Source organism: Bombus fervidus, chromosome 19, assembly GCF_041682495.2.
Source record: "Bombus fervidus isolate BK054 chromosome 19, iyBomFerv1, whole genome shotgun sequence".
NCBI lineage: Eukaryota > Metazoa > Arthropoda > Insecta > Hymenoptera > Apidae > Bombus > Bombus fervidus.
Genome location: NC_091535.2, coordinates 2,396,736 through 2,410,110, shown reverse-complemented (window position 1 = coordinate 2,410,110; position 13,375 = coordinate 2,396,736). Strand labels below are relative to the sequence as shown.

The 13,375-nt window shown below is 37.2% G+C and overlaps 2 long non-coding RNA genes across 2 annotated transcripts; one reads left to right on the top strand and one right to left on the bottom strand.

The window, feature by feature from the left end:
• Positions 1–443: 443 nt before the first annotated feature.
• Positions 444–2,848, top strand: LOC139996875 (uncharacterized). Its single transcript, XR_011802435.1, has 3 exons — positions 444–1,289; positions 2,290–2,547; positions 2,639–2,848. It is a non-coding gene; the product is annotated as an uncharacterized lncRNA (long non-coding RNA).
• Positions 2,849–6,929: 4,081 nt separating this feature from the next.
• On the bottom strand, positions 6,930–11,297 carry LOC139996848 (uncharacterized). The gene is made up of 5 exons (XR_011802405.1): positions 10,766–11,297; positions 10,216–10,312; positions 10,004–10,078; positions 9,865–9,944; positions 6,930–7,240 (listed from the first exon to the last, which is right to left on the bottom strand). It is a non-coding gene; the product is annotated as an uncharacterized lncRNA (long non-coding RNA).
• Between the last annotated feature and the right edge of the window lie 2,078 nt (positions 11,298–13,375).

Below are 13,375 nucleotides of genomic sequence, written 5' to 3'. Positions count from 1 at the left end.
CTCTTTTAATCTTCTCTTTTCTAACCCTTCTGTGAAGAAAGCGGCAATTATTACACACGTTGATGGGGCATAATTTGTGAAACTATATTACCTTTGACATTCTTCCCAGTCGCAGTTCAAAAAGCAGTAATTTCAGTTATTGATTAGAACTTTTCAACAACGTTGAAATAAAACGCCAACATGACAAATCCATTTTCGTTAATTGCTTCATTCCAAACAATTTATTACACTCACGACTATAAATTTCCTGAAAGTAAGTGATATATCCATGAAATTTGCCATAACGTTAATAATAAAAGTTAAGTAAACAATCTACCAAAATACTCTATGTAATTCCACAATCAATTAAAAGAACAATTATGCTAATACATAGAATTAAATTGTAAAATTGCTTGTCATATTTTTGTGCTGCGATCTTCTACGTTATAAAAACGTGATACTTCTTGACAATTTCGAGACAATAATCGCAATTAATTATTTTGAAGCATCGTTCAAAGATGGCCGTAAAAGATCAATCTCGCCTCGAAATTTCCAGAATGACATCAACGATCTTTCACATATTCCCAGAAGCAGCAAAAAGAGAAGGAACACCCTGATATCGAGGTAACGCGAACAATAGCATCACGTAATATCCAGCAGCAACGTTTCATGGAAGAAACGTCAACGTCGTAGCGGCGAACGCGCAAGGTGTCGCTAGGTTCTCGGCGAATGATTGACAAGCATGGAACTCGGCCGAAGCAAAGGACGCGGCAGAATGAAAAGTAGCAAAGCTATTCCTGCGGTTGGTGTTTCCTCCGGCTGCTCTCGACGCCAGACTCGCCAACCAGCCAACCAGCACCCTCTCCCGCGTGTCAGGCATATCATCAATCTTGTTATGTTTTCTCGCGTACTCGGATGTGGATTTAGACTCGAGACTCCGCCAAGATCTCTGGAATCGTAGGTGAACGCGCCCATCGCGAACCGTTTGTCTTCATTCGAACAAACTGATCAAAACCTGACTGCTGCCCTCTTCCGGCGCGACCCATCCGCCGGATGTCGCGAGTGCACCCGTTCCAACAAAAATTCCACGAGGAACGCTGCAATTTCTTTTTCGTGAGTGGATCGATGAGAGTTTTGAGTTTTTCAGCGATGTTTTCGTTGTGCTATCACCTTAGTGTGATTGTGGTTATGAAAAATAGCTTTCCAACGAGTGGAAGGAGTATTTTTGGAATAGTGGTGGATTTTATTATTTTTATACACCAATAAGACTTTGTTCTGTGGTGGAAGTATTGGCTTAAACATGTGTAAAGGTAATTTACATATACGTATACAATAATTTTGTGAATGTTCGCTTGATTATTTTACCCACAGTTAACCTCTGTCATTGCTATTCAAGAAACTGAGCTGACTGAATTTTATTCGGGACTCTTCAGAATTCCAAGGCTGCATTTAATTGGTCATGGTACGATTGTATTTCAGAGCGTAATACCAATTACAGCGCGATTTCAATTTCATTTCTTCTCCATTCTGGTCGACTAAAGCTACGTACATAACTACGATGCAATAACTTCACGCTTCTTTCACTCGGAGATATCAAACGGAATTACAAGTGCAACGTTATTCAATTTACCACGTTCATTCGTAATTAATATAAATAATGCTACTTCGAATGTCAGTCATTTTCGTAGTTATTGCTCCTTCAGAATATCTCTTGCTTAAGATTGAATCGCGCTGCTCTATAATTGGATCGATCATACAGGACATCCCACAAAATATCAACGTAAATTTCTCCTATCGAATATAAAAAATCTACTTTCAATTTATAATCATTATTAATGTACAATACACAATCAAATAACTTAGCTTCTATAACTTTGACTTCATAACCTCAATCTAAAATCATGTCCTTAAGATAAGATTCACCTACCATAAAACACCTTGTACCATGTCGCCATGCGTTAAACTTAATTTCCACTGATGACGTAATCGCAACAGGCGATCGAATGTGAATCAGGTCACGCTGTTCCCAAACGATTATTCTGCGATATATCGCATAGAAGCGCAGTTGAATCTCGAACGCAGGTGCCGCTCGAAAAAGCGCTCGAATAATAAACCTACCGAATGAGAAGCGCGCGAATGCCGGAACGTTCTTGTAAATCGAGTCTAATGGAGAAACGCGCGCATCGAGTTGATGAACGTCCGGTTAGCAGTAACGCGGTTTTTACCGTTTATCCGACACCGTTGGCTCGCGACCATTTTTTTGCAATTTCATATAACTGACGACGTTTTGATGGGGAACAATGTTTACAGGTGAGTTAATGACCTCGAAGTTGAGCTGCTGATTCTAATGAAGAAATTCATGTCGGACCGTTGAGAGAGGCGCTAGCACGCTCTTGTGAAACGAGAGAGTTCTTCTGCCGGTTAAGGACACTTTGATGATGTTTGCGTATTAACTAATGATCCTCTCCACCTATGTGCATTCCCTGATGAAGGAAATTATGGTTGAAATTGATGCGCGTGCCGCTGTTAACGAGCCGTGTGCATCGCGTGCTGCCATTTTCGGCTTAGGTAAGTGCAGCTGTTCAATGTTTTTCGAAACATGAAATTCGTAAGATTCTTGATACGAATATTTTGTGAATAACATTATGTAATTATGTAGGTCGACGTTACGTACGTTCCGAGTTATTATTCAGGTAATTTGAATTTCTTTGGCGATGATTTAAATCTGAATTGGCGAAGATTAATAAAAGAGAAGAATAAAGATTAATAAAATTTGAAAAGTAATATGGAAGAGATTAAGATCCGAGGAATAAGAAAAAATTATATAATTCCTCGAAAATGACGTTAAGGAATAAATAAGTTGCAGGAAGTTAACCGCCATTATAAACATTTCCTCGTTAATCATAACGACCGGTGCATTGAAACATGCTTCATCGACCTTTGAGCAGGTTTTCTATTAGTCGTGCTCGAGTTTTTCCACGGCTAGCAATTCGCTTTGAATTGCAGATTTTCCATTTTCTTAATTGCAACGCGCGCTGTCACCCCTTTTTTCTTCTTATCGTCCAGGCAATCTATAATGTGTCAGGATTACATACCGCGATTAGGTACTCACATATCGTAAATACATTGATACATTTTATCGATGGCTTACCTTGATAATTTTTTTACACTGCAAACGGTTTAAACAAGATTTATTTAAAATATAGTCGCATCCCGTCAGCGCAACGTTAAGTATGTGAATTAATCATCATAAATTATTATTTTATAAGAATAAATTAATTTTTCTGTAGGTTGAAGTAGCGTAAATAACTTTGATCTTCACCTTACTTGATTGAGATACGATTACCGGATCACGAGACACTAAGAGTCATCTAACTGACCTAACCTCAACCTAACCCCAATCTTCTTAATAATTATCGAATTGCGAATTTTATAAGTGGGCTGTGGATTTGTATGCAAATTCATATCTTTATAAACACAACTAAAAAATAGAATCTACATGGATTTCTCCACATTTATAAATCTTATGAATTCCTTACTTTGAATAATTTATATATTTTCATAATTTTTGAATTTCTCTAAATACACAGCCTATTTATAAAAATACTATTTTACAAGAACATTTTATTGTAATCATAAGTAGCAAGAGTGTAAGAAACTTCGATCATCATTATAATTCAAATAGAATTATTAATCAGAAATATAAAATTATTGAGCTTCCAACTTGATAGCTTATTACATTCGATTTAATTTTACAATTCCGCGGTTCAACTCGTTTGCACGTTATCGATGATATCATAAACATTGACTAACATTAGAAATAAAAACGAGTCGAGTTGCTCAATAATATCTACTCTCTAACAAGTTTCCATTCCATCGCATTCCAAGTACAATTTCACACAAAGGAAATCACTGGTCATTTAGAAAAATGTGCAGCGCGTTTGCCGCCATGAAACATTCTTTTTCCATCTGAATCGTTACGAAATCTTCGGATTTTTTCCCCCTTTTCCTTCGCTTGCTTGTTACGAGCTCGCGCGCCTATGGATAGTGGGCAGGCTACTCGACCGGTAATTACGGCCGTGTATGCACTTCATTAGCACTTACGAACGGTTGCGTAACGACCGGCATGTCATTTTAATGTGAGCACGATCAAAGATTAATGGACGCGTCGCGGCCGTTACCGAAGGATGCAAGAAAACGCGCGCGCGAACGCTACGGCTTCTCTTATGGTCGACCGTGAATAAAAGGATAGGATCTCGAATTGAAAAAGATGAAACGACGGGCCGACTCTTACGCCGTGAACGAATCATTTTCTTTGTCGCTCTTCTGGAAAACGCAATCGGCTTAAATTCGACTTTTTTGTCGGATTGAATCTGGACAACGAGGATTCTTTAGACATTTGAAAATATCAGATAAATTGCATAGTTGTATGGACTATGTTTGTAATGCATGAACATTTATAGAATCGCTTACTTAATATTATTACAGATCCTTTGAAAATATGCCTTTCTGTGTTCAGTATTCTTTTTCTATCTAAAAGCTGTAATGCATCTGAATTCTCAAGAAAGTACATATTTCAATTTTAATTTAAGAATACTGTAATATCTTTATTGTACAGTTAATATATAAAGAGTAGATTCAATTCACCGTTATTATTCTCTTATTACAAAACGCATATTCCCAGCCTAATTTTAGCTGAACCTTTGTTATCACTCAACAAATAAAAAATGAATTCCCAACCGACCTCTCTAGATCTTCAGCATTCTTCGCAGCATTACACAATCACCGAATTAATTGTAGAAAATAAGAAGCGTTTAACAGACTAACAAACCGCGAAAATAACAAACTTTCTAAATGCATCTAAACATACAACAATATTTCATACATATTAAAAATAATCGACTCCCACAATATGTAATGAAACTTTAAACCCACTTGTACGACGTTGGTACAAGAATGTGGACGCTATAATGCAATGTGTGCATCGTGGCGTCAAGTCGGGTCGCCAATTGTAGAGCGCGGTTCATCGTCGACTAGCCTTTCTCTCTCAGTGTATTGTGTGTAGTCGTGGAATCGCGACGAGTTGCTATTAATAACGGTCATTAATTCTTGATCGCCTCTAACAGATTTTTTTTTTTTAGATGGTAGAATCAGTCCGCATAGTTGAAGAACGCGTGGTTGAAAAACGATCGCGAGCAACGAACATGATGTAAGTCTTGTTAGACTACCAGCGTTATTTGCGAGTAATTGCGTTCCGGGATTAATGAAGACGTTCTCGCTTATGGCAACTGCGTTCTTGCCCCTCGCGATCTTCCGAACGAAGATCGTTCAACGAGAGGAAACGCTTGGAATTCGAAGTATTCCGCGTAACTGTGATTTCAGAGATAAAATTCTTCGATCAAAGGAACGAAATACGCTAGAGAAATCATGTTACAACGTCTATAAGTTGAGTGGAGACGCTTGTATTACGCAATATGAATTGTTGAAAATTTGCCGCAGTAAATTGATTTTTATCGTATTTTTAGAGTGCTGTTTGCACTGTTGTTTACATTGAAGATTAGTTTTAAGATTCTTAAAATAGTTATTGGTTCTAATCCAATTTGATCTATTTAACTAGTCATTCTACTTGCGATACGTTCTTGTACACACTTGAGTGACTTTCGGTTTCGTTAATCAATTTCTTATAACCGATTGATGTTTTGAAGCTTTTTCTGTTTCAAGAATTTCGTATGAACTCGTAAATTGTGTAATAAAAAATACATTAAATCAAGAAACGGTCGAAAAATTATAAGAGATGATGATTAAAAGTACTGCAAAGATCTATCTAAAACAATAAATTTCATGCGTTTTTAAGTAAGTGAAATTGAAATGTCCTCGACATAATTTTTCGACCTCGATATACAATAATTGGATAATTCCACTGAGACGTACATGCAAAAAGTGTGACCGTTGTTTCGAGACCGCTGTAGCTCTGTATGCACCACACAAACCTCTCTAGAACCGAATTTGTCGCCTCTTATCAAACAAATTCGGATCTACAGGGTAGATGTAGAGCATTAACTGGGCCTTCTCATATCGGCACATAAATCTTAAAACACATGTTCTCTTTCCTTATAAGCTTCTTTACGATTTTTAGTAACGCACGTGCCGCTTTTAACCTCTTCGTTGGCCCAGTATGTGATCGAAGATGTTCAACTGTCCATTGCAGTTGAACTCATTCACCTGAAAATATTTTGAGATCAGTATGCTGAAATTTATCATTGAATTTAATAAACTTAAAAGCATAGTGTCTATAAACAGTTTTTATCTAATACATGCGTTTCGATACGAATTATTCTGTTCCTGTTCCAAGAAGCGAGATGCCTCTGAAAGGATTCGATAAGCAGTTAAAAATTGGCGCTCTCACTAGCCAGGATCGAGAGTTGTTGAAGCGCGAAGTCACTCGAAAATAGACCTGTTATGTCAAGTCACCGTTACAACGAACAGGGAAGCATCTATTTCTACTAAACCTGTCGCGAAACGAATATTCTCACAAAGGAAACCTGGCTCGATTGCAATTTTCAGAAAAATTATTAATCAAAGAGAAAAAAAAAAAACTAAAGGATATTTAATAAAAAAAATTTCTAACGGGAAGCTAACCTTAGCGTTTTAAAAAGATTTCGATTTCTAATCGATACCTCCAAACATCTGTTCTCTAAAAATTCATCATACTTTCTTTTAAATTAACCTCAACTAAAACTCCATCCCTTGAATGTGCCGCAAGGTTATAACCCTAAGTTCATCAAACAACGCTCAAAAGTTTGTTTACGAAGAGTAATATTATTTCCATGTTCTCGAAGAAACTTTCTAAACATAGATCGAGTCGATGCATTCAAAGTAAGTCAGGAATCATCGAAGCCAGAAACGCAATGGCGGCGCCGGTGATTCGTTCGTTCTCTACTCGAAGGCTTCGATACGCCGTTAAAGATAAATCCTGTTATGTCACTTGGCACACTTCTCGGACGTATATCATAGCAGGTTATCTTAGCGACAATAATCATATTACACCTGCACTACCGATAGTGATTGATGCTCGTCCCTGAGTTCGAAAGCACCTGAGCGTTAACGGCTCGCGGATGACACAGCTGAATGCAGGCAAGGCCGTGTTCTCCTTCGTCCTCTTTCTCCTCCCATTCCTTAGCGGTACAGCTCCTTTTATTTGAGCACGCGTGTCGATGTACCTTGAGTTTCCAGGTTACTTGGTCATCGCTGTTGTGTTTACCTGAAAATCATCGCGGGAACCTCGTTAGATTCGTTGCCTCTTCGTCCAACTTCGTTATGCGGATAACAACGAAATGTGAATTGACCTTTTAAGTGGATTTTGTTTTTAGAATGTTGGTAATAAAAGGAAGAGGAGACAAAGGTATAAGCAGATCGAGTTTGGGAAGCGTTTTAGGACAACAAATTCACCAAAGTACACTGCATTACAAATACATGCATACCAGAAAAACACTGAAGGTATATTTAATGTGTAATTTAAGAAATATTTAAGAGATTGAAAATGTTAATGTTATGAGCAAACTGCGTTTGTGACAGATTTAAAGATGCAAAATTTGTAGGGTTAGGTGTGTTCCGTAGGTTGTCAAAATATTTAACCTAACAAAATTATTTCACCTGGAAAATTGAAACCGATTGGTTTGCGAGATTTTTCGAGGGTTAATCCTCTCAAAACCTAATCTTCCTTTTACGAATTAGGTTTAACTGGAATTAAGGCGGGTCGAGTCAAAAACCTGGCGTTAAAGTAGACGTTTTATTTGTATGTTTAAGATTTCCAACACTTCCAATTACAAAGAAGAAGCTCCTTAATCTTCGAAGACTTCCGAACATTATGCCAATTTTCGATTGCTAATATACGTTACACAAGGGGAAAGAAATCGAGCCGTTCGAGTGAGAGGTTATATTTTAACAAGCTGTCCGAAATTTGTCAGAAACTTTAATCCCTCGAAAGCCAACTTTGACGATGACATCCGAAACGATTCCTTCGGCGTATACACATTTCTCACCAGACGTTGATTTGTTCCCATGGGAAGGTTATAATCTCTCCATGGGGATCAATAAGTCAACACGAGCTACGAATATAAACCTAAAGAAACTCAATAACTTTCGCCTAAGTTTCTGATTACCCAACATTTACATTCAGAATTTTTCAAGTTGAGAAACCTATATTGGGATTACGTAATCTGTAAAATTATTCCAAATAATAACTTCTCTAAAAGATTTCCAGAATATTTAATACTCCTTTAAACTAGCCAAATAAGATATACATGACAATCTAAAAAATTTATTCGTAATATTACATAAATAACTGGAAAGACATTGCCAATAATTTTTAGCTAAGACTGAAACCATATTTCAATTCCACAATCCATAAAATCAACACTATTTCTTCATAGAATTTTAATAATATTCAGCACTTCTTGAGTCTAACCAAAAAAAAATATAGATATGTAGCGACACATGAGCTAGAGGACAATTCGAGCCACGCTGTCATTTTGCCTCAGAGTATCAATTTCGTTAGGATATACATAATGTAATAATAAACCAACTCAGGGCAAAACAACGTCGCCGTCACGTGTAACCGACTAACAAAGGCGAATGGAAATTTATCGGTATCCCTTCGATCAGATAAATAAACAAACACGATCGTAAGACGACTAGCTCTTCAGTCTGAGTCTCGAGCGATTTTATTAGCGAACACACAGTCTTTAGCAAATCGTACCGAGCGTCTTAGCGAACACACAGTCTTTAGCAAATCGTACGGAGCGTCTTAGCGAACAATATTTTAACGACCCGTAGCGAGCAATCTACGGTTGACTCGTATTTATAATTATTTTAAAATATATTTGACGGTTTCAACATCGAGTAATCTCGTCATTAAACTATCACACGACCAACATCCTCCCCAGATATATGGGTCTATTAAATTTTAGAAAACTTGTATTGATTACTACCAAAACTTAGAGCTATTTAAAAAAGATAATGATAATAATAAATAATTAAAAGGATATTGAACAAATCGAATAGGATCTAATAAGAATCGTCGAATTTTCTAAAAAGCGTAGAGGGCGTACTCTTACAGGAAAAGCTCAGCATTCGATAGGTGGAGCGTCGTCGAGTTTCACGACGTCTCCCTCTATCGATTCACCCCCTGGCACGCCATTACTGGCTACGCGGACCGATGTCGGCGACGCTATTATCGCTGCCCCCGCCCCTCCGCCGTATTCGCATAATTATCGGCATTAGAACTGTTGCGCAACGGCCGTTGAAAGCTTTCTCGTTGGACTTAACATACGATCGCATAATGGAACTCGTGTGAACGACATACACATGCCAACTCTAATACTCGAGAAAATACGATTCGCGACGTTGCACGCGTAAATGGGGAGCAGATAAGAAAGTATGTTACGTATGAAGTACAAGTACAGGAAGGTTTACATTTCTTGTTGATCAGTTGATAATTACTAGACTGTGGATTTTTAAGTGTATATGGAAAGCCATATAATACGCAAACATATATAAAATATGAAAAGTATAATAATATTATAATATTTCATAAGTGAGATAAATCACTGCCTAGATTCCATTTCTTGAATTGTTTTTATGAAAATATAAATTTCCATAAATATTATTAACACAGTCTAATAATTTGATTTGGAATAGTAAGTTTAAAATTTAGATAGTTTAAATAATAATGAGTTACATATGTGGATATCAATTTTGAGAAATTTCATTCTACTTGAAACTATTAGTTGGTAATAGTATAATACAGAGGAACAAATGATAATTTGGAGAGTTGTGAAATTATGTCAGGATTGGAATTTAAGTTTAAAAATTCTATTTATATACCTGTGATACGAAGACTTTTGTAGCAGAATGTAGCAGAAATTAGAAGAAGTTTTGTAATCTGATGGTGAGTGAAGTCACTCCTGAAATAGAGTACAGAGTTAATTTACATTGTCGTTTCCTTTCATTTATATCTACGTACCTGCCGATCGCACAGACGTAATCCAACACCGATAGAAAATGTTTTGATTCCAACGGTGACAGTCACTTTCAGTATCTAAAATGAACACGATTCGAATACATTCAGAATTTCTCTTATATCTGAATTTGCGATTCACTGAATTGAAGGCGTATAAGTTAGAATAAACTCTATTTGAAATGTTGTACAAAGAACATAAATGATATATAGAGTACCGTATAAGTGGCGATAAAAGCAGTCGAGTCAGCATCAATCAACCCTTTCACCGCTCGAGCCCCTCTTCAGACAATCGACATCCGCACCCTGCCGCCGCTGAAAAATAAACCGACCGTCAAACTTTTACCTCATCAGCGCGTTTTTTAAACGGAAACTTTCACTTTCACACGACGGACGTTTCAACACTCAGAGATGATCGAGAAAATACTATCTTGCGATAAGAGTACAAGTAAAATGAAAAGTAGTACGTCAAAAACGATGGTCAAAAAGATGTCTACATCTCTAAACAAACATTGCCAAAGTTCTAGAGAACACATAAACGTATAGACAATATGTATTACAATACAAACTACAAAACATAACACCACAACATAGACACACAATGCCAACCGTCAAAAATATAAATTCACATAAACAGTATATAACAATATTGAATGATTCATCACCGGCAACTTTTTATGGCTCATGAAAATACACAAAAGCACGTGCAATTATCAGGAAAAATTGAAAGAGCAATTCTACCACGATACACCACGATCCACTATATACCATAGATCCAACTAATCTTCTTCTGAACTTCTCGAGTCCTAACGATGTCCTTCGACAACGCAGCCGTGTTTTCCTGACGATCGATGCACCATCGTGTCGCGGTCAAAGTAGAGTAGATAAGGCCCGGGCAGTTAAGTCGATCCTCCTCAACGTGAGGAATATAAAGAGGAACACCGGCTGGTCTGATGGCTGGACGGGACGTGATGGCTGAACCGACGAATAAACCAATAAACGGCGCAACCATCTGCTTGCCAGCCGGCACATCTCTGTCTCTGTTTCTGTCCCTTTCTCTCTCTCGTTCCACGGCCTTTCGTCCTCTCCATTCTTCTCCCCTCGATGGTTCTCTCTTCCTCGCCATCTCTCCCTCTCGCTCTGTCTCTCTCTCTCTCATACACTGTTCTTGTTCCCCCTTGCTCCCCAAGCAGCGTCGTCACTGGCAGCAGCACCATTTTATGCGATCCTGAAATGAAATCCATGCGAGAGGGCTCAGCATTCGTGGGGAACTCCCGCAGCTTTTATTCCACGACAATGAACGAAGCCATCCAGTTTCCCCCGTCTCTTTCTCTCCCTCTTTCACTCTCTCCCTCACTTTCTCTTCTCTCTCTCTCTTTCTTTCGTTTGGTGAAACGCGATTTTCAGTCCGTGTCGGAATTTCCAGCGATAACGCGTGCCCCATGGTTCCTTAAGGGGACCCTCCCTACGGTTTCTATCCTCATCCCTGTAGTTTCTCCCTTTTTGGGGTAGGAGAGAGGCAAGTTGCATTGGGCTTGCGAAAATGAAAGTACGGGCCATAAGATGTTTGGATGGCTGGATAGACAATCGATCGTGAGACTGTTTCCTATTGATGACACAGCGAGATGAAAGTTTGTGTAACTGCGATATGATAGTGTTTGATGAGGTTTCTCTGAATTGGAATTGATTTTTGCTAAGTTTCCATGCTGAATCTTTTGGAAAAGCTGCTTTACATGTTATAAGTAGGATTTTTATATATTTGTGGAATGCAAATGCACATAACCTAAAAGTATGTATGAAATGTTTAAAATACAGGTTTCTAGCTGACTTTACCTAGCTTCCATTTTTTGCTTATATTCATAAAAATATGAATTTGCATAATTATCCGCATACTTATCACAGTATTTATATGCTGGATTAAACAAGGAATTATGTTACTATATAGAACGTAATTCTAAGTTACGTTTATCTTTCCCTGTTTGTTAGTGGATGATCATGGTTGATGGTGTTTTTCAATGTTGGAACTGCTTTTTATTTTTCAGTGGATTATTTGAACGATCTGTTTCACATGCTATACGAGTGCTGAAATAAACGAGAAATTATTATGTGGGATATAATTGTGGGTCACGTTTATCTTTTTGTGTTGGCTTAAACGTATTTTTAATTTGACACGATAGAAGTAATACTACACGATATTTAATATGATCTTGGAAAGGATACGCGGCAACCAGATCGTAGATCTTTCAGCGGTAAGCTGACCGAGACTATACATTATTCATGATAATTAAACGTAACGAGACTAGGCCGACTCGTAGAATAATCCATGTATCAGGAACAAAGCAGACAACTTGTACATATTATAATAACATCTGTACTGAATATCTAATAATAAGGAAACATAACCATATTTCAGATCTATAACTAAAACTAACAACTCTACTTCCATTTCCTCAACAATTAAATTCAAGCTTAATAATATATGTATCGTTAAAATCGCTAAAAAAAAAGGTAAAGGGATAAAAAGAAAGAGAAATAATACTTTCTAAGAGTAAAAGTCAGCAAAAGTTAAATTTCGAGAATTTGGAACCGTGTAGCACGCTGGCCAAGGAATCGAAGGTCAATCGACCGCCATTATTCCCTGCCTATTAACTGCTAAGGTCCACGATACCTGCTCCCAGTCAGGACAAGGAAAAAGTTGAACAATAGTATACACCGAGCATCCCTGTTATACTGCCGCAATAAAACTACGCTGCATTCGTAAAACCGGACGCAGAATTCTCGGAAAATTTTCAGGGGCTCGTTAATTTTGCTATTTAACGTAGTGTCCAACGTTCGTCTAAAAATATCATTCACAGAAAGCAATAAACGCGAAGATTTATTAGTGAAAAATATTTAGACGTTGTTGCTTTATGGTACTAATTTCAAACTTCGTATTGTGGAAGTTGCAAAGCAAACGTCTGAGATAAAAAAAATATATAAAATATATATAAAAAAATATATGAAAGAATATATTCTGTTATTGACATTTGTAATATTTATATTTATTGACACAGATTGTGTAAAAGTTGGAAAGAAAATTTTGGAGGAACTTTAGTAGAAAGTGTACTTTTTTAACCATCAGTTAACCTCAATTCAATATTTTAAGAAAAATGATTATTTCAAGTTTGAAATTTTGCAGCAGACTTTATTTTATGACAATTTTAGAATAATTAACATAAAAATCCACGCTTCATTGTTAAGTAACAGTCGAAATTTAAAAAATAGTTACGAAGCAGTGTTGCTCAAACTTTATATCGCCCTATGTAACGTACGACTTCTTTAAATTTACGATTTCGACGGTAGAACGTATTTATGGTTGGCAATGGACCAATCCAGAAT